This window comes from Hylobates moloch, unplaced genomic scaffold (assembly GCF_009828535.3).
Source record: "Hylobates moloch isolate HMO894 unplaced genomic scaffold, HMol_V3 SCAFFOLD_2, whole genome shotgun sequence".
Classification (NCBI taxonomy): Eukaryota; Metazoa; Chordata; class Mammalia; order Primates; family Hylobatidae; genus Hylobates; species Hylobates moloch.
The window spans coordinates 89,576,800-89,599,129 of NW_026652277.1; the positions used below are offsets into that span (position 1 = coordinate 89,576,800).

General features: G+C 38.1%; 1 long non-coding RNA gene and 1 pseudogene across 1 annotated transcript in view; both read right to left on the minus strand.

Annotated features, from left to right (window-relative positions):
* The window catches only part of LOC116468873 (uncharacterized), a 628,872-nt gene that overhangs the window by 401,169 nt on the left and 205,373 nt on the right, over window positions 1-22,330 (minus strand). The gene's annotated exons all lie outside the window — the stretch shown is intronic.
* LOC116468870 (protein FAM136A-like) lies at window positions 1,208-1,620 on the minus strand (annotated as a pseudogene).

The window sequence follows — 22,330 nt, forward strand, 5'->3', positions numbered from 1 at the left end:
TGGTGAAAATACAATGAGGTTGGTATCAAAATAATAAGGAGCCATGCCAGGGCAGGAACACTGCAAGTTGCAAAAAGGCCCGGGAAAAAGTGGTATTTGATAATGGGGGCTGCCTCTCCTTTGCTCTAAGGGAGTCAGCTCATCCTAGCCCAAGTTGTTTACTTTTTTTCCCTTGAATTTCCTGTTGCCAGGGGTGTGTCTCAATCGGGCTCTGTTAATTCAGGGAGCTAAAGAAACAATGCTAGGTTTAGGCTTCCATTCTATTCTGTTTTATAAATACCAGGTTTTTCCAAATCCAGTACTTCATAACTCCCTTATAAGCAAGTAGCCAACTGCTCCTCTTTTACTATTCATTCCTAGATACTAATATATATCACAATCAAAACCCCCTTCTCTTCAAGAGGAAAGTGTTACTGCAAGATTGTCCTGTCATTTTGCTACACACAACCTCAGGGCCCATCAGCCAGTAAGAGGGAAGCTCTGCTTCCCATAATTAGTGTGTCATCACCTCTCATGTTTTTGCATGGTCTCCAGGTTGAAAGACACAGCATGTATTAATTTTAAGAAATGTACATTTACATATTGATGACCAGAAATGGGGATCCACAAGGATCTTCAAAGTTCTTATCCAAACTACTCTCCCTCCCAATTCCACATCTGAAAATCAATTTGTATACCATTGTATAAATTAAACAAAATCAAGAAAACTAAGACCCAGAAATTTGTTTTTCCCTTCTAAGTTATTGACCTCTTGGATTTTGTTTCACAGCTTATAGAAAATGGTGTGATGACCCTTCTGGCAAACAAGATGTTGGCAACAAAGAGAAAATATCTCTCCTCAAACTCCATCAGGTCTAACCTGCCAGCCTATTGGTACCTGTGTAGTAAGAAGAGCCTGGTACCTTGGAGGGCTCTGGCTTATTACAGGCAAGATCCTTACTGCTAAGACAAGCACTAGCCACAGGAACATAAGCTCTAAAACTTCCTGTAATATCTCTGATGCAATTTAGCACCACTTTTTGCCATTTCACTTTTTAGAACTGAAACATGAAAGAACCAGTGTCCAGAGGCAAGTGATATATGCCTTACACTTGTTGCCATCCTTAATTTCTTCATTAATAAACTTTGCTTAAAATACTAAAATTCCCAATTCCTTATTAAAAAATATATTCTTGCCCTCAGTCCCGATGGCCACTGGCAAGGACTTTTATTTCCCAATGGATAAGAGAGCCTCCTTCTTCTTGGTCATGGTTGGGATGAGGTGCATGTGGTCATCCACACACTTAGTCACACGACAGTCCAGCTGCCGCTTCACCTGAAGCTCCTTACTCCCAGCATCTATTGAATCTTTGGCTTTGTCACTGCAATGTATGGTGCACCAGGCCTGGCGGTCCTGGAACTTCTCCAACTTACTGGTGACCAAGGCCTGGACTTGAGCCAGAGGCTCATGGCAGCGCTCGATGCACTGGTGCACCTACCACATGGATGCCTGGCTGTCCTCACAACGGCTGGTGCTGCACGGGAACATAGGACTCTGCATCTTCTGGATGTCTCTCTCTCTAGACTCTTCACCATGGAGTCGACCGTCTCCTGCACCCGCAGCTGCTGCAACTCCGCCATGACGACCCCGCCCTGCCCCACGCCGCGCCTGGCGCTCACCAATAAGGCAATATTAACTAGCCAAATTTAAATAGGATGTCTACGGCAGATTACAAATATAAAAATGTTTAAAGTCAGGTATATTAAAAATTTGTGAAAATCATTGCCAATGATAGGGCAAGGCAAGTGTATCCAAATGAGTTAATGTATGTAAAACATTTAAGACAATCCTAAACTGTTGTATATTATTATTATTATTACTATTCTTTTCACACAATATTTTCCCTGTGGACATCCTTTGACTTCAGTCCTTTTGTTAATGTACAAAAGTGGTTCGCACCAGGCGCGGTGGCTCATGCCTGCAATCCTAGCAGTTTGGGAGGCCGAGGCGGGTGGATCACCCGAGACCAGGAGTTTGAGACTAGCCTGGTCAACATGGGGAAACCCTGTCTCCACTAAAAATACAAAAATTAGCCGGGCATGGTGGCACACACCTATAATCCCACCTACTTGGAAGGCTGACATAGGAGAATTCCTTGAACCCAGGAGGCGGAGGTTGCAGTAAGCCCAGATCATGCCACTGGATTCCAGCCTGGGTGACAGAGCCAGACTCCAACTCAAAAAACAGAAAATTGTCTACTCAGATCTGCTCATTTCTCTGACCGGGAAGGCAATGTTTTGTACACTCCAGGGTACATGCAGTCTCTCATTGCCAGTACTTGACAATATAGTTATTAGTCCTCTTCCCTCTTGCTCATAGCCAGCTTATCCTCAGTACTATTTTACATGAGTCTGTCAGTTCATCACTTCACTCCACAGCATTTATAGGATGGGTGAGAATAGAGATAAACTTCTCCCACTTACCATCACTTGAACATCTGTGAAGAAATCCAATATGCCACAGGACATTAACTCGAAAACATTGTGCCCAGCAAGCTCTTTTGCAACCAATTTATTGAATGGGCAGAAGAATAGAAGTAGGATATTTTTTTAAATTTTGTTCATATCTGTCCTCAAACCTATTTTGTCCATATTTTCCTTCCCCTACCCCTTGGCCATATCTTAGATTCCATAGCTTTCTGATTACTTTCAGGCATTGGAATAGTCTCCTTTTCCACCTTCTTTCCAGTTTAATATACATCAAAGCATTCAGTTTTCACTCAATTTTAAGCTTCCACTTCCCAGCCTCACTCAGAACTGATCCTCAGTTTCACAGTAATTGGAAGCAAGAGCGTATCATGGTATTTTACTACGTTTCCACCTTTCTCTTCCAACTTCATTCCTGACTCACTACACTGCCTCTAGCTCCCCCTAGACGTGGGTTGGGAAGAGGGATAAATGTTAAATTGGAAAAATCTGTTTAAAATTAATGGCATCATTTGTATTTTCTCCTGGTTGTTGGAAATCCTCTGTCACGGAAGATGTCCAAACATTGGCTCTCTCCCACAAGGGATGTTTCAGTGGGTTCTCTGGAGACGCCTTCCCACAGGAGCGTTCAACATGACATCACTTACCAGTGAGCAACATTTGTTCTGGATGCCTTCAAGTGGCTTATTCCCAGTCCCCATTTCTAATGACACCCCACAGAACCTTCATTTGCTGGGTCACCTTGCCTCACTAGACATCCTCTCTAAAGGGTTCTATTTCGCTTCCTTCCACAGCGCCTTCTCTTGCTCCAGTAAGCGTACCCTTGCCCTCCTACTAATGGAGTTATTTGCTCTCACTGCAGCTTTCTCTCCTTACTTGTTCTTTAGCAGTTACTCGACGTAGCTTTTCATAACTGAGAATCTTCTAGGTAAAAATCAAACACACTCCTTGTGCACATTCAAGCCAGGGTAAACAGATCAGCATCATCCAAACTCATTTCCACAGCTCAGCCAACAACCACCAGGGGCAATATGGCAGTTTCCCTTCATCATAAGAAGATACCCTCCATCACTTAGCTGAGTTAGAAGAAAACAGTTTCCTCTTGAGTAAGTCAACAATCCTTTTCAAAGCATCTTCTTCCTATTTCTCCAAATTTATTATCTCATGTCACATTGGCTAAAGGTTATAAGATCATTTTTATTTCCACTCTTTAGCAAGTCCTTTGGAAATGTCTCTGGTCTTCAGAACAAGAGAGCACTTAAAATATAGTGTTCCCAGCTTTAATGCCTCTGCTGACATCCTGGGACAGAAGGGTCATATTTAACATTAACACTCTAGAATTAAGGAAAAATAAACATAATTTTGTGGGTTCACTTTCCCTAGTAATTAGTTTAGACTTTATTAAGAATATACCTATAGCAATTAGATATATATCAATAGCCTCAGAAACCAAGGTAAGATATTTTCCAGGTAATAGGAGAAACAGAGAAGAAAACTTTCAAAACAAACCTGGATCCTTTGTGGCTCAATTATGTTGGATAGTTTCCTGAGCATTATTTATCTGTCCTTTCAACGCATGTGGTGGTTTTAAAATATATCCACAAACTCCTTTATATCATATTCCTCACTTCAAGAAGTTGAGTTTAATTCCCCTCTTCTGAAATGTGGGCTGGATTTATAACAGTAAACTTCAAACCAATAGATTATGGCAGAATTGATGGAATATTATGAGGCATAAAAGTCATTGAGGGTCCTTGCTCTTTCTCTTAGACCCCTTGCTTTGAAAAAAGTCAGCTGCCGTGCTTTCAGGACACTCAACTACCCTATAAAGAGGCCCATGAGACAATGAACTGAGGACTCCTGTAAAGAACCATGTGAGTGAAACATCTTAGAAGTGGGTCTGATAGCCCCTGTCAAGCCTTCAGGTAACTATAGCCTCAGCCAACAACTGGACTGCAGACTCCTGAGAAACTCTACACCAGAACCTCAGCTTCTCTCCAATCCCTGACTCACAGAAATTGTGATTTAATAAATGTTTGTTATTTTAAGTCACTAAGTTTAGGGGTAATTTTTATATAGCAGTAGATAACTAATACAATATGGTATTTTACATATTAAAATAAATTTAAAATCCCATCTATTCTTTCCTGAATTCTATATGCCACGTACACCCTAAATATACCAATAATCAAATGCCCACTTTGACTCAAAGTCAGGTACTGTGACAACTTCTTTTTATAACAGTCTAATCATTCAGCTGAGCATGATTACTAATTCACAGGTGGATCAGCTGATAACCTCCCCGACTCTTGATGAAATGATTTGTTCTGTCAGGAGTTACTGAGAAGGACATACACAGATTAACATAATGTGAGTCTGTGTATTAAGGATCATATTTAGATTCGTGGTCACATGGGCCAATAGTAAGTAATGAAGAGAAGACTCTATTGTGCGAAATTATTCCTCTGTCACTAACATTTTAAACTCAAATATTATAACATTCCTATTTTTTAGATTAATTCAGTGTTAAAATTCGCATGACTTCAGCAGAGGTAGTTCTTTATGTTGTTTGAGGTAAATTATTCTTTTGGATATGAATAAAAAAGTGAGATTAGGGTGTGGGCCGCCAAGAAGAAAAAAGGGAAATTAATTCAAAAGCTGAGAGTGCTAAGGAAAAGTTCTCTGGCTTTCTAGATATGCTGTGGATGGCCTTGTGCCCTCTTAAGCTCTGTGAATTAGGGATCATCAGCTCCCAGAAGGCAGAGACTAAGTTGTGTGTCTGTTATGAATAGCACCTAAACAATCCAGTCGGTGGAATACTAAACCACAACAAAATCATTAGGCACCAGATAAAGTCAGATGTCTATCCTAATAAGCAGCTGTTAGACTTGGAACTGTCAGGAATATTGCATGTAATTTCCTGGACATTTTCATTAAGGTCACCTAGAAACCACACCAACAACAAATAGCAAGACAAAAATTTACCCAAGGAACACAACCAGACTCCTGGAATGTTGCCAGTCCCGAAACAAAGCTTGCTGCCACTCAGCTGAGCTGTATTATATATATATGTGACAGAGACTGGACAGTTGAATCTCACAGCAATTTGAGATGATATAACCACAAACAGGACAGTTGGAAGAAACAGGGTCACTGCGATTAGCTGAGTCAAAGGACATCCATTCCCTATTGCAAAGTAAAAAGCAAAGGACAAGCTATGCTGGGGATCAGAAATCAGAGATGTCTCAGAGTGCAGCTTTGACTATACACAGAGAAGAGAAACTGTGACCTTGTGAATACAATCTCCTTCAATGTATAGAAGTCTAACCAAAAAGTCTAGTAAGAATCTTGTTATATACATATACGTGTATGTGATAAACCGCACACTTTGTATCCCACTACTATCAGGAAGCTTCCCCGAATATATACAACAGCCACCTACGTCTTTGAACCCACTTTTGGAGAATTTGTTTTCATTTTCTACTGAGTTAGATCCTATGGAATAAAAAGGACTCTCTCTCTACGTGTCAACAACTAAAATGTTGTATTAAATGATTACTAGTACCCTCATCGTTCTGATTATTTGACAAAAAGAATATTTGAGACCATATGAGAACAAAATGTCATCATAAAACAAATTTTTTAAAAAAGAACTTAGATTCTAGTGAAACTATATTTGATGTGAAAACACAAATTGGTTAGAAACATGAGACATTACTTTGACACTTCAGACTTAAAAAAAACTGCAGATTGAAACTAGGCATTATTTTACAGTGGGAAAAGCCATTAGGGTTGATTTTTTGTCAACTTTATGTTCAGGCCACAGATGTTAGCATGACACTTAATATTTCTGGTTTATGGGGAAAATTAGAACAGAATGCTCACAATTTAACTGATGTATAGCCTGTCACCTTGCTTTTTTTCATCTAACAAATTCAAATGCAATTTTAATAACTGAAAGAATTCCATAATATTTTGACTTAGTAACTTGACAGAAGCACCTATAAAATCGTGGCCCATTTTATCAAAATTAATCAAATATTTACTTATTGTCTGCAAACCTAAATTATATTTCCAACTTGCCATTACTTTTCTATGTTTATTCTATGTACTTTAATACATTTTAGAGATGAATAAGGAAGGATATGCTTTGTCATATGTATTACATTTCATAAACATACAGCTAACTTTTAAATTTTGTATTCAATGTGGCAGTGTGGTATGCAAAATAATTTCTTGGTTTCCTGAAATCACAGGATAAAATGCTTTTGTTACTCTAAATTACAGTGTCCTCCAATAATTTTGTAGCTAAACTCCAAATTTGTTTCACAAAGACCAAACAGCATGTTAAACCACTTCATGATATAGAGTTCGTTTTCAGATATTACACATAAACAAAGCTTTATGACTTGGAGACAGTTATAGAAAGTAGTTTGCTGGTAAAGCAGAAATCCTTCAGTGTGATAATTATCTCTTGTGCTTTGTATATTTTATTTCTTTTATAATCATAGGTAGCCCCTCCCACAATACCTCTAGTGTCAGAAATAAAACTCCCACTATACTCTTTAGCCACATTCTTAAATTCATCCCTCTCAAACTACCTCCATTTAGCATCACTATAAATCCAAGGTAAGAATAAATATATATATTTAAATTTCCTCTTCAGCCACAGGAAAAATCAGAATCAGAAAATAGCAAGTTATAGTGAATGACTTATGGTCCAATGTGAAAATATTGAGTAAGATATAAGTAAACAAGACAGGTCCATATATGCTAATATGACAAATTGCTTGGAGGTCTTCAAATTCATTACATTCATAGAGAATAATCAGAATACAATGTGTCCTTCTAAAGAAGAATCTTAGTCTGCCTTTCAAAAATCAATACAGACAAGTTTGCAAAGAGTGAATATCTTATAACAACCAAGAACTTCAGCTGGAGGACTGCAAGATTGTCTGTTTCAAATCCTATTTTTCAGAGAAGGAAATACAGACTCAGACATTTGGTAAGTAAACAGCCTGTTTGTTAAATGTGTACTTGAGACTTCAGCCTAGGTTGCTAAGGCTTTTTTCCAATGTTCTGTCTTTAAAAATTGCTTTACTTCTCTATGTTACTGATAACTTTCGATGAACAATATTCTTAATTTAAGTATTCTTACTAATAAGTATTTACTTATTAAAGCTTATTTTTTTTGGTTATCATGAAAAGGGTCTTTTAAAATTGAATTATCTAACTGCACATAAAATGCAATTAGCTTTTATGTGTTGATTTTATTTCTCACAACCTTGCTAAACTTTCTAATTGCAATAATTCATCTGATAATTCTCTTGGGTTTTCCATATAGACAAACATACATATAGACTGTAAATAATTTAGGTTTTGTTGTTGTTGTTGTTGTTGTTGTCGTTGTTTTAGTTCTGGAAGCTGGAAAGTCCAAGGTGAAGAGGCTGAATCTGGTAAGAGCCTTCTTTCTGGTGAGAACCCTCTGCAGAGTCCCATGGTAGCCCTAGGGCATCACATTGGTGAGGGGGCTGAGTGTGCTAGCTCAGATCTCTATTCCTCTTTTTATAAAGCCACGAGTCCCACTCCTATGATAAATTTCAACATGAGTTTGGAGTTTTTAATCCTTATAGAAAAATTTCTCCTAGAATCTCCAGTACGATACTAAGTAGAAGTTTCAATAGTGGGACTCTTGTGTTATTCTTTCTTTAAATGAACATATGTTAAAAAGTAGTTACATCAAGTGAGCACAACATTTCAAATTGAAATCGGCCGGGCGCGGTGGCTCACGCTTGTAATCCCAGCGCTTTGGGAGGCCGAGGTGGGCGGATCACGAGGTCAGGAGATCGAGACCACGGTGAAACCCCGTCTCTACTAAAAATACAAAAACTTAGCCGGGCGTGGTGGCAGGCGCCTGTAGTCCCAGCTACTCGGGAGGCTGAGGCAGGAGAATGACATGAACCCAGGAGGCGGAGCTTGCGGTGAGCCGAGATTGCGCCACTGCACTCCAGCCTGGGCGACAGAGCCAGACTCCGTCTCAAAAAAAAAAAAAAAAAAAAAAATGAAATGTGTCAAAACAAAGTATCAATGAACCATGTGATATATCAGAAGAAGTTAATGAGCTGAATTATAAAATGAAAAGCATTCCAGACAAAGGATACTTGATATATAAATCTCTGTGAACAGAGACAGTGTAGTTAATAGAGCTTGAAAATCAAGAGGGAAGGGACACGAGATGAGGCTGGAGAGGCAGGCTGATTTCAGACTTTTCATGACCTCATAGGCAAGTGCTATGATTTTAATATGTGTCCTCCAAAACTCATCTTGAAATTTATCATAGAAGTGGGACTGGTGGCTTTATAAAAAGTGTAAGAGAGACCTGAGATAGCATGCTAAGCCCCCTCACTTGTGATACTCTATGCTACTTTGGGACTCTACAGCAGGTCTCCACTGGCAAGAAGGCTCTTATCAGATGCACCCCCTCAACCTTGGACTTCCCAGCCTTCAGAACTACAAGAAATAAATTTCACTTCTTATAAACTATTCAGTTTCAAGTATTCTGTTATAAGCAACAATGAACAAACTAAGACAGAAGATTAGTATCAGAAGTGAGATGTTGCCAAGAATGAATATCTGAAAATGTGGAAGCAGCTTTGGAACTGGGAAATGGAGAGAGGCTAGAAGAATTTAAAGGATCAGGCTAGAAAAAAAAAAGATTCTGGTGAGAACATAGAAGACAAGAAGATTAGTGAAAGTCTGGAACACCTTAAGCTTGGTTAAGTGGTCATGACCAGAATTCTGATAGAAATATGTACAGTAGAGGCTATTCTAATGAGGTCTTTGATGGAACTGAGGAACAACGTATTGGAACCTGGGGTAAAGACCATCCTTGTTATAAACTGTCAAAGAACTTGGCTGAATTGTTTCCATGCCTGAAGGTTTTGTGGAAAGCCAAACTTGAGAATGATAAACTAGGGTATCTGGCAGAAGAAATTTCTAAGGAAAATATAGAAGCTTCCTGGTTACTTTTCACCACTTATGCTGAGATTTGGGAGCAAAAGAATAATTTAAGGACCGAATTTATAATCCAAAAGGAAAAACAGTAGAATTCTTTGGAAAACTCTCAGCCTGGCACTTAAAGTATAGAGAAGTATGTTCAGGAGAAGAAACCAAGCCCAGCAACCATTTGCCAAATAGATTAGCATGAATAGAAGGGAGCTAGGTGCTCTACTTCAAGACAATTGGAGAAAGATCTCAAAGACATTTCAGAAAACTTTGAGGTTGCCCCTTTCATCACAGGCCAAGAGGCCTAGGAGAGCAAAATAATTTCCAGAGACTGGACATCATGCTCTCCATGAAATCACTGCCCAGGGCCACCTTCGGATTCTAATCCTGTACCACAGTGCAGTGCTTCACAGCTACCCCAGCTGTGGCTAAATAAGTCCCAGGTATGCCTTATGCTCCAGCTTCAGAAGGTATAAGTTGTAAACCTTGGTAACATCCATGTGGTGCTAATTCTGCAAGCTTGCAGAAAGAAAGAGCTGTGAAGGTTTGGCAGCTCCATCCAGATTTCAAAGGATGTTGTTGAACTCCCAGTGGCCCAGGCAGATACTTGTTTCAGGAGGAAGCCACTGCAGAGAGCTCTCACTGGAATAATTCTGAGTGGCATGTGAGCAGGGCATAGGTTTGAGGGTGGGGCAGGGACAGAATGCTATGATTTGAATACTTATCCCTTTCAGACTCATTTAGAATTGATCATGGAAATAGGATTGGTGGCTTTATAAGAAGAGAAAGAAGGATCTGAGCTAGCACATCCAGCCCCACCTCACCGTGTAATGCCCTCTGCTGCCTCAGGATTCTGCAGAGGATCCTCTTGCCAGATAAGCTTTCTCAACCTTGGACTTCCCAGAGTCCAGAACTGTAAGAAATAAATTTCATTTTTTTATAAATTACCCAGTTTCAAATATTGTCATAAGCAATAGAAAATGAAATAAAACAACAAGTTTCAGAATAATGGGAAATCACTGCTGGCTTTAAGTGGCAGGCTTAACATGATCAGATTTGAGTTTTAAAATATTAACTAATCAAAAACCTGTCATTTATTCACAGATTGTGAATATATGACAAATATATATATTTGTCTACATGGAAAATCCAAAGGAATTCTCAGACTAATTATTATAACACACTCTGACTATAGTGTGAAGAACTAAAAGAAGACAGAGGGTATAGAGAACATACTTAATAGAAGATTACAATCATGGGTGGAAGATCAAGTAGCTCACGTTTTGGCAATCCTGTTAGAGAAGATGGGAGAGAACCAGTCAACACATCAACAAGAATTAATATCCTCCAGTTAAGGACCATTCTTTGCCAAATTTAGGAGCTTAAATACCCCCTGGGTTTAATGGAATACAATAATCTACTCCATTTCCTATACCTTTTCTCAATCCCTCAGTTTCCCATCCAAACCCATATGTACAGTTGTTTCTCAGTTGAAAAACAAACGATGTTATGCATAGCAATATAAATGGATGGTATGGCAGGTAGAATAATGGCTTCCCAAAGAAATCCAATACCCAGAACCTGTAAATATGTTACTTTGTATGGCAAAGGAGACGTTTTGCTGATGTGATTCAGTTAAAGATAACAAGATAGGAGGATTACTGCATTATCTAGGTGAGCCAAACATAATCACAAGGGTCCCTAATAGAGAAAAGAGGGAGTTGGGAAAGTCAGAATCAGAACAGATGTGAGGATGCATCTCCCTGGCCACAAGCCAAAGAATAAGGCAGCAGCGGGAAGCTAGAAAAGTCAAAAAGCAATTCTCCCCTACAGTCTCCAGAAGAAATGTAGCCCTCTGGGCCCATTTCAGACTTCTGACCTCCAGAACTATAAGATAATAAATCTGTGGAGTTTTAAGCTACCAAATGTTTAGTTGTTATAACAGCAATAGGAAACTAATGCAGATGGTAGAGGCTGTGGGGGCTTTGAAGTTCTTATCTTCACTTTCAAACATTGTCCTAGCCCAATTGCTGAAAACTATCTTGCTAAAAATAAAATGCATTTTTGTTTATTTTTAAGAAATAAAGAATTAATCTATGCCTGTTCAGTCAGATGAAGCAAGCCTTTATTGGATGTTTAGATTCCAATAACCAGGCTCAGGGAAATGAGTTTGGTTAAGGACTTTATGATTATTTAATCCAGAGTGTATGCTTTATTAATCTGGTTTACTTCAGGTCAACAAATAGTTATGGACTGTGTAGTATTTGTACTGATTGTATAAAGATTTACAATTTGCCATGGTTCTCACAGAAATAAGAAAGGGAGACAAAATTTCCTATAAAAAAGGTGAAGAAAATTCCATGAAATTGGGCTCAACTTTGGTTTGAGTCATGATGGATTCTAACAGGTTGTTTATAAAGCATATCAGCATGGATTTAGTTACATCATTGATAACTATGTAAATGAGAAATTTTATATAAATCACAATACAAACAAAGCCATGGCATCATTTAAAAATATTTGTCATGGCTCCAAAAATTAAGGACATTCCTAATCAGGAAGACAACATCTAAACAAAATATAAAGAATACAAAATATCATTATAATAAACTAAGCACTATGAAAGAAATGGTCAGTGAAAATTTTGGCAGAGAATAAAAGAGAAGCATTCCTGAAACAGGTGTTGCCTGGGCTGGAATGAAAACAAAGAAATGCACAAAGACAGAAAACTCAAGGTGCTTGAGGGAGTCACAGGAAATTCAGCATCCATGTAGGATACTAAGTCAAGAAAAGGAAAAAGAAGAGCCAAAAGGATACTTAAAGGACAGACACAGAGAGACAAATGGGGCTGCAGAAATTCCAGCATGTCACGTAAATAGATTTTACTTTATCTTGTAGGAAATGGAATGCTTTGAATGATTTTTAAGCAGTGGGTTGACAGCATCTGATTTGCATTTTATGTACATTCCTCTGATGTCAGAGTAGAGACATATCTAAGACAGCATGACCACTAACACAGCCAATTAAATGCTACAAGTATCTAGATCAGGCTAGGGCAGTGGCAAGCAGAGATGGGAAGAAGCAGATTTGATAAATGATTACAGAGATAGGTCAGCAGGATTTGGAAAGAAATTAGATAGATAGTGGAGAAAAAGGAAGGGCCTAAGATTATCCCTAGTTTGGCCATTTGATTAGCAGGTTGGGTTATAATTGAAGCAGGAAACGCAGAAAGGGGCAGAGTTTAAATTTTGGTGAAGGCGAATAATGAGTTTCTTGTGGTGCATACTAAGTCCCAGGAAGAATGTTGTCCCTGGTGTGTGAAGGGATAGAAAGAAAGAACAATTCCGTAACTGAGCGGTTGTGACCAAAGCCTGTGACCCAGAGTGGTTTTTACCTTCAGAAGTTTTCCTGAGAGATTTTTTTTTTCTTTTTCCCCATGTCTCACCTACTTTTTCTGCTTGCTTTTGCTTTAAAAAAGTTAAGAAGAGGTTTTGAACAGCTTGCCAGTGCAATTCTCTGTATAACTAAATCAAGCATCCAGTGGCTAATAGACAGAAAGGAAACCTGAGTATTGCACATTTACCAAGAAAATATATGGGGCTGGGCACAGTGACTCATGCATGTTATCCCAGCACTTTGGGAGGCTGAGGCAGGAGGATTGCTTGAGCCCAGGAGTTCGATATCAACCTGGGCAACATAGCAAGACCCTGTATCTACAAAAATAACAATAAAAAATTAGCCAGGCATGGTGGTGCACACTTGTAGTCACAGCTACTCAAGAGGCTGAAGCAGGAGAATCAGGAGCCTGGCAAGTTGAGCCTGAAGCGAGCCGTGATCACGCCACTGCCCTCCAGCTTGAGCTACAGAGTGAGACAGTCTCAGAAAAGAAAAAAAGAAAGAAAGAAAATATACATATGTGGTTTATAAATGAAGGAGATGGGAAGTGTTAAATAAATTGTGGAGTGGCTATAAACTTTGCTCTTAGTGTAAGAGTTTATTCTAGAGGATTGAGCTTCTAATTGGCAGTACTTACGGTTTCCAGCTGAATATCCTGCTATTGTTTAATTGCCTGTTTAGATTCTTCATTTGTATTAGAGTCTCAAAGGTAGTAAAAGACTCTAATTATTTGACATATGCAGCAACAAATATTCGAAGATGTAAAGCTTAATATGAAAACAATCCAAAAAATTATGGCTAGATAAGAATCCAAATGTGAAAATCTGCTTCAGTCTCAGGGATACTAAAGTGTCCTACATAGCATGACATGCTAATTAAGAAATTCTTCAGAAAGCAAACTAAATACCTTACAAATAAAATTTAAAATTTTATAAATTTTAAAAAGTCTTAAATTAGCAATTTAAATAACTCCTCTAAAAAATAAACACAGTGTAGTACAGTGATAGAAGCCATATTTTATGGCTCTGTTTTCTATGCAGGATATTAAACCTGGTTTATTTTCAAATAATTTTAGAGAACCCTGTCTCCATCAGTAACCCGTTTCAGTGTTCCATCACAGGAACATCTCCTTAGGTCTTGTTTCTCCTATGTATTTTTCCTAGATTATTTGAACTCTGACATGCCAAATGCATAAAAAATAATCGCTCTGAGATAATTTTTTATAATGTAGTAGTTAGCAAGCCAAAGCTATATCTAAACATTCCCCTTTAGAATAGCTCATTGTAATCTGAATAAAGGCCTTCTAATGTTATATAGGATGTAATGTTATTAGAAAGAGATAATTTATTTTTACTATTTTTACACTTAAGTGTCTTTCAGAAAACAGAATGGACTCTGTTCCATTATTATGGTTGTATTAAGAAAAAAAAAATAGCCCCAGACCAAGTGGCACGAAATAACCCAGCCTCAGCTAGAAAACTTGAAGGCTGAGGTCTGGAATAAAATGAGATCATTTACTCACATGTCTGACACATGATGTTGGCTGTCAGCTGAGAATTTAGCTGCAGCTGTAGCCTGGAACAGCTATACATGGCCGCTCTATGTTGCCTAGCCTTCCCCACAAATTAGTAGCCAGATCCCAAAGGTGAACATCCCAAGAAAGAACCAGGAAGAAGCCACATCGTCTTTTATGATGTAGTCTCAAAAGGCACACAGCATTATTTCTGTCACATTCTATTGGTCCAAACATTTACAAAACTCCACCCAGATTCAAAGACCGAGACTATCATTCCCAGTATAGGCTAGACAATGTCATTTACCGTTGTCACATTGCAAGAAGAGCATGTGGGTGGGATGGGCTATGTATTAGGGCAGCCCTTTCTAGAAAATACCATCAGCCACAGGCTGGATTCCAGCAAGAATGTGTCACACATCAAAGACATCGTTGCCAGAAAATAACAATGTTTAACTAATATCAGTAGGCTTAGATAGAGTAATAATGTAAAGAAGAGAAACATCTTTCTTATTTTAAATTTTATTTATACAGTATCCACAGCAAAAAAAATACACAATTGTGCAGGATTTTTCACATATAGTATGTGAATACAAATTTTGAAACATAATTTCAATTTGAAGAGAACATTCCAATAAACCATTGTGTACACAAGCATATAAACAGCTGCCACTATACAGCTTGAAGAGTAAACAGTGAGATCACTAAAGGGTTGTGAAAAGATAGAAGCTTCTGTTACCAATTACAAAAGTGAGGGGGTGCATCTTCAAATGCTGATGAGGATTTTTACAGATTCTTACAGGAAGACACTGCAGAATTTGTTAACAAATAAATTGAACTGCTGTGTTCAAATTGAACTGTTATGTATCCAATCAACTTGGATTGAAAGGATTCCAGTATTTTTTGCTTTCTGAAATTACCAAAATTTATTATGTCATGGAAATGCAATCTCTATTTTGCTCAACTCTATTAAGCCTGGGTACTAAAAATAAGCCACAAAATTAAAAATTTAAAAAAAAAGATGAGAGGATTACTCTTTCTCTTAACTGTGTAAAACATGTAGTTCATAGTGGGCAATCAGACTCACAATACAGTTTGCTCCTGTGTAATACAAATTATAATTGAGGGCTATTGTTTTATGTACCCAGAATGCCCCTAGTTCCAATGCCTTCTTTTGAGAGCTTCCCCAGCCCTTTCTCCATCTATGTATACTTTTTCTAGGAGTGATAAAATTCTTAAAAGATTTCAACCCTCTGGCCAAAATCTATTGATACCGAAATGAAATCTGACCTAAGCCATGACAAGGAAACCATTTTTCTGGATTTGGAGACCTGAAATCAAAGAAGTCATCTGGTAGCAGGAGCTCTAATACATAAAACTGGGAGGTATGAGTTGCCATGTTTTCGACCACAGAAGCTACTCTACTGCAAGTAAAGAATGAAGCCAAAGTAGAAAGAAAAGTGGAAATGGAGAGACACAGTCCTGATTTCACTGGAGTCCTGGATGCTCTTGAGAACCAATCACATCATTGCCCTCAGATTCTGTGATATGCTCCATTGATTAACCAGAAATTATTCACTGGGATACAAAGAATAGAAAACTCAAGCAACAGCAGCTTCATTTTTTGTTTGTTTGCTTTTTCTTTTTCTCAAATTCCATGATGTCCAGAGCTGAAGTAAGGATGCCATCTAGGACCTAAGTTACCTCCATCTTCCCTGTTCTACCACACTTAGCATAGAAGAGCATTTGTCATCATAAAGAGAATGCTGCACCTCTTAGGTTTGGTGAGACCCTGAAAGACAATATATCTGATTTTCAGGCCCATTTTTCTCTGTCCCAATACCTGGAATGCATGCCTTCCTAGGCTAACTAGCTTCTAATTTGCGACTTGGTCTTTGACATTTTTTTCATGCATATTTGGACCCTGTTACATGCCTCTGGCCTTCAATACTCCAACACAATGGTTCCAAAGAGATTGCCTGCTTAGAGTAGTCCTCAATCCTATTCTTCCTGAATTGTCTGTAATGTAGGAATTCTAACTTAATTCTAACTAACCCTATAGATTCTTACTCTCTGGTCATACAGCCACAACCCTTCATCCTTTCTCATGCTCTTGCTCATGTCACCTTCATTAATTTCCATATGACCAGCAGAACAAGCTACTTAATTTGCAGGGCCCAGTATAAAATGAAAATATTGAGTTTTCTATTTAAAAATTATTCAGAATTTAAAGACAGCCACAGCAGAGTATTAAATGAAGGATGGGGCCCTTCTAGTGTGGAATCTCATGTGACCCCATAGGTCTCAGGCCCATGAAGCCAGCCCTGATTATGAGTCTATTCAAGGGCTTTTTACCACACATTTTTCTCTTACTGAAAGTACTTTCTAGCTGGTTTCTCTGACAGTAGCTGTCTAGTTGTCTTATAAAATTTTTTTTTTTAATTTCAGTGATTCCCTATCCACTAGTCACTCCTCTTTACTCCCTGGTTAAATTACTTATACTTCCTCTGAAGGCCCATAGCTTTTATAGTCTGTGCCACATAGGAGACTCTCTTGGCAAAAAAAATCAACTGTCTGGCATGTGGTTTTTTTCTGTGGGGGATTGTTGGCCTCCTCCATCATAAGAGTTGGCTCTATTTTTATCTCCCTAATACTCCTGATATGTAATGCATTTAATACCTGCATTGTCTAAAGGGTTTTGAGTCTAATTATTTTCCATATACTATACAAAGAAGGCCTTTAACTCCAGACATTTAAATGACTGTTTTTTCCAGGAAAGGTCTGAGAGGGCACTCCTGCTCATTCTTTGCTTTAGAATAAGACTGACCAAGATGCCCATGTATATAGTGTGCAGAGAGAGAGAGAAAGAAAAATAGAAGAAAAAAAACTGGAGATCTTCCCAGTTCCTCCTAAGTTGGTAGACATCCTGGCTTTTTAACTTATTAGTAGTGCTTAGGCTTTAGATCTATATGAATCTGCCTGTAAACACAAAATGCATTCCAAGTGAAATGGGCTGCTCAGTTGCATATTAATGAATTTATGGTTTCTGTTCTCATCTATTAGTAAAGATAACTATAAGTGGAATTTATAAAATGAACATAAAAAGAAATGAATGAATTGGTAAAAGTCTTATTTCTTCTTATTTATTAGAGAATTGGATAGTGTCTAAAATGTGTTCAGCAACATTGGGACTTTATTTATTCACCATGTATTAATTACTATTAGTGGAATTGGAATTTAAAAATTAATAACATATGGTCTCTGATTTCTGCATATCAAGAGAAATAAAATCTTATGTCTTCTAGAAGACATGGGTCCTTTTCTCTGATATGGGAGGTAGTCAGAGTGGTGGCAGCAACAGAAATTATATTGGAAATGAACAAAAAATAACAAGAGCAAAGGTGATGAGAAGACCTTCCCAGGTGATGGAATACAGCCTTCCTCTACTTCAGGAGAAACTTTTGCTGAGACACAAGCAACTGCAGCAGCTAAGAGCTGCTAGGTAGAAATTGCAGTGCAGACCCAGAACATCTGTTTGGGAGTGTCATCTGCATGAGAGACATTAAAAGCAGGGGAATAAGGACAAGCAGAGCGAGAAAGATGCTAAATTTACCATAAATGTGGAATCCAGGTATTGGTAAACAGAACTGCCTCTGGGAGTTTTCCCAAATTAGGAAAAAATGTAATACTCTCCCAAGTCAATTTCATTTATTTTCTCTTAGAATGAATCGCCAATGCTGTACCCCCTGGGAATCTTTATAAAACTGGCTCATCCTCACAAAGAATCTTATAATCATACAAAAGAGTGAAAGACACAAAATGACTGTTAAGAAGAACGAGCTTTTAATAGGCAAATAGTTGACTATCCCTAAAATGCCATTAGAAGCAATATTAGGTCTCATTTTCTCTGCCTCCCCACTTTCTGAACTCAAAAAGAAGAATAATAGTGAAGTGGAGGGAGAAGAGGACAATCTCTGCAATTAGAAAGCAAAGGGAGACTTCCTTTTTCCCTCTGCCTCAATCATAAATTCGATAAGCTTGCCTTCCATGCCCTTATCCAAGTCATCAATAAACACATTTAATAAAACAAAGCCATGGGCAAAGTCTCAAGTTACAACGCTAGAAATTCTCGTTATTCAAGATAATTTGGATTCAGTTGTTCAACCAGGTGAGACTCTAACTATATTTCTGGTCAAAAGTGGATAATTGATAAAAGAGGTGGTCAACCTCTTGATCAGGGTAGTGATTACATGGATGTGGTCTCGCTTATTAAACTGTACCCTTCTTGTAGGTTTGCATGATGTACTTCAATTTAAAACTCAAAAATTAATACCATGGTATTGCAAAATACGAAAAAAAAAAAAGAAAGAAAGCAAACACAGTGGCACTCTCCTAAAAAGGTCACTGACAAAAATGACACATTCTCCAATAATAGGTGAATATCATCAATCCCATTAGAATGTTTTCATGAAACATACAACATTAGCTGTTTAACATTTTAAGAAGTGTGGGATGAATTAAAAAGAAGGAAGAATTCCAAGATAAAGAGCAAAGATAACCAGATATGAATTGGGACCCCATAAGGCCCAGGGAGGCTGGCATGCAATGCACCAAGATTTAAGGGACTGCCTCTGGGAGTCACTCAAATGTGAGATGTGGCAATAAGAGTGAGACAGATACCCTGAATCCAACATCATATTCCCATTCCTTAAAGAGCAGATAATCAAAGAACAGGTTTCATGGAATCCGTGGTGTTAAAGCTCAGACCCCATGTGGGATCTCTCTTGCCTGAAGGAAGGCAACTGAGGAACTAAGGCTTACAGGAAGGCTTACAGAGTACATTTTAACATGGCTTTCAGAATTGTTTGGGGGTGGGTGGAAGAAGATGGTTTGCTTATTTTAAAATTTTGTTTCATTTTGCTTTTGGAGAACCGTATAATTTCAGCAGCATTTGTGGATTTCTGGCCCTAAATGGCCACTGTTGTGTCTGAGTAAAAATACAGTGGTACTTAAGGAGAGCGGAAAGCTCTTATACGTCATTTATTCAACTTTAAAAGCTGGAGAGCCCTTCCGAAGCGTCCGAGAGCCAGCTAACCACAACTTTGCTACAATTATTGTGGCATGGCAACAGGGAAGAATCTATACTAAAACAAGATCAATAATTAATTTAGCGAGGTTCTAACAAGGGAGGCTTGCTAATTAAATGTCCCTTGTTGCAGAGTTATACCACTGTATTTTTCTGACACTGGAAGATACAGACCAACAGAGGTGACAGAGAGAGGTAAACAGATAAGCTCACTAGGTCAGTTGTCCCATCCTATATCAAATGTCCCCATGGACCTTTCACTGGGCCACTCTCATTTCCAGAAAATAAGCGGCAAAGCCAAGGCTAGAAAGGAAATCCCCTTATTCTAAGGCCCAGTGCTCTTTCCACTGCATCACTATACCTTAATTTGGTCTTGCTAAAATAATAAAACATTTCTGAAAGAGTAAATCAGCCTAAGAAAATATATACAGAATTCATGTCAATACAACAAATTACTACCATTAATTTTATCTATCAATATCCTAACCACCATCCCTCCAATCCTGAACATCTCCTGGACAATTTAATTCCCTAAGATTAAAAACGATGTAAAACTTAGCATTAGTTGTGCACCTTCTATATGCCAGACACAGTGTTATTTGCTTTATGTATCTGATTATCACAGTCAGGTCTTTTATAATCCCAGTTTATAAGCTAAGCCTGCTGAAGTTAAATGACTCTCATAAGAGAATAGTGGAGACAGAGTTAGGTTACTTGACTGTAGGATCCATGTTGCTAACTAGATCTTTACAGCATCTGTTCCCACCCTCAGTAAGGCCCCTCCATCCTGAATGCATTCATTAATAATACTTCAAAACCAACATAAGTCACTGGACAAGTGAAATAAAAGTTAAAAGCCACTTAAAACATTTAGTTAAAAACACAAATACTGTGCACTAATAAATGTAACTGCATACCTGGAATACAAACTATAAATACCCAACAATCCATTGTTTTTCTATATAAAACCATGCAGTTGTCAAGCTGGTACCATTTGTACAGGTTTCAATGTTTACCCGTTGCATTTCTCAATGTAAGAATCAAGAAAAAACGTGAGCTAAACAAATCACCTGGATTGCCAAAATCAAACATTTGTGAGATGGTATCTCACTGTGGTTTTGATTTGCATTTCTCTGATGGCCAGTGATGATGAGCATTTTTTCATGTGTCTGTTGGATGCATAAAAGTCTTCTTTTGAGAAGTGTCTGTTCATATCATTTGCCCACTTTTTGATGGGGTTGTTTGTTTTATTCTTGTAAATTTGTTTGAGTTCTTTGGAGATTCCGGATATTAACCCTTTGTCAGATGAGTAGATTGCAAAAATTTTCTCCCATCCTGTAGGTTGCCTGTTCACTCTGACGGTAGTTTCTTTTGCTGTGCAGAAGCTGTTTAGTTTAATTAGTTAGAATGGCGATCATTAAAAAGTCAGGAAACAACAGGTGCTGGAGAGGATGTGGAGAAATAGGAACACTTTTACACTGTTGGTGGGACTGTAAACTAGTTCAACCATTGTGGAAGACAGTGTGGCCATTCCTCAAGGATCTAGAACTAGAAATACCATTTGACCCAGCCATCCCATTACTGGGTATATACCCAAAGGACTATAAATCATGCTGCTATAAAAGCACATGCACACATACGTTTATTGCAGCACTATTCACAATAGCAAAGACTTGGAACCAACCCAAATGTCCACCAATGATATACTGGATTAAGAAAATGTGGCACATATACACCATGGAATACTATGCAGCTATAAAAAAGGATGAATTCATGTCCTTTGTAGGGACATGGATGAAGCTGGAAACCATGATTCTCAGCAAATTATTGCAAGGACAAAAAACCAAACACCGCATGTTCTCACTCATAGTTGGGAATTGAACAATGAGAACACTTGGACACAGGAAGGGGAACATCATGCACTGGGGCCTGTCGTGGGGTGGGGGGAGGGGGGAGGGAAAGCATTAGGAGATATACCTAATGTAAATGATGAGTTCATGGGTGCAGCACACCAACATGGCACATGTATACATATGTAACAAACCTGCATGTTGTACACATGTACCCTAGAACTTAAATAATAAATAAATAAATAAATAAATAAAAATCAAACATTTGTGGCAGCATTAAAGCCACTGGAATGGATATGCATATCACCTTCCAAGATTATCATTCCTGTCATGACTGGTTTTAATAGCCTATATGTTCTTCTAAATAAATGTTGATTTTTCTAAAACTACAAAATGATTAGTTGATACATGTTTAAAGAAAAATACATTTGGGCACCGTGAAGAAAACAGTCTAGTAATTTTCCACCAGATAAATTTTTCCAAAGCTTTATTTGTTCTCAGACAATACAGAACGTTTTAGATTTTAAATTTCAGACTTGGCATGTCCGTACCTCAGTGAGAAAAATATTCTTTTGAAAGGAAAAGCTTTGTTAGCAGAGTGAACCAAAAGTCTAACTATAATGAAAATTATACTCTCCTTTAGATCGAAATCTATGCCATACATAGCTATCTGCATGGTGTGGCTTGACACATACCAAAAAACAAAAAAATACAAATTATAACAGAAAGCTTTTTGTCACTTTCCTGCCTCAATGCCGAAACTGTCACCGTCAGTCACTGCTCTGGATTGGATAAAAGACAGTTGTTAATTAGCATTCTTGCCTTTGAGGAAAATAGTAGCTGTTAGCTGTCAATAATAAATACCTTGCAGATGGTTAAACTACAACATTAGCCCCCATGAGAGTGAGACATAACATATTTAAATATCGATGAATTGAAGCAAAGTTTGGAAGCATAGAAAATCAATAAACAGAAGTGAATAAGTGCTACCAGGGAGTCAGAACAGCATTAAAG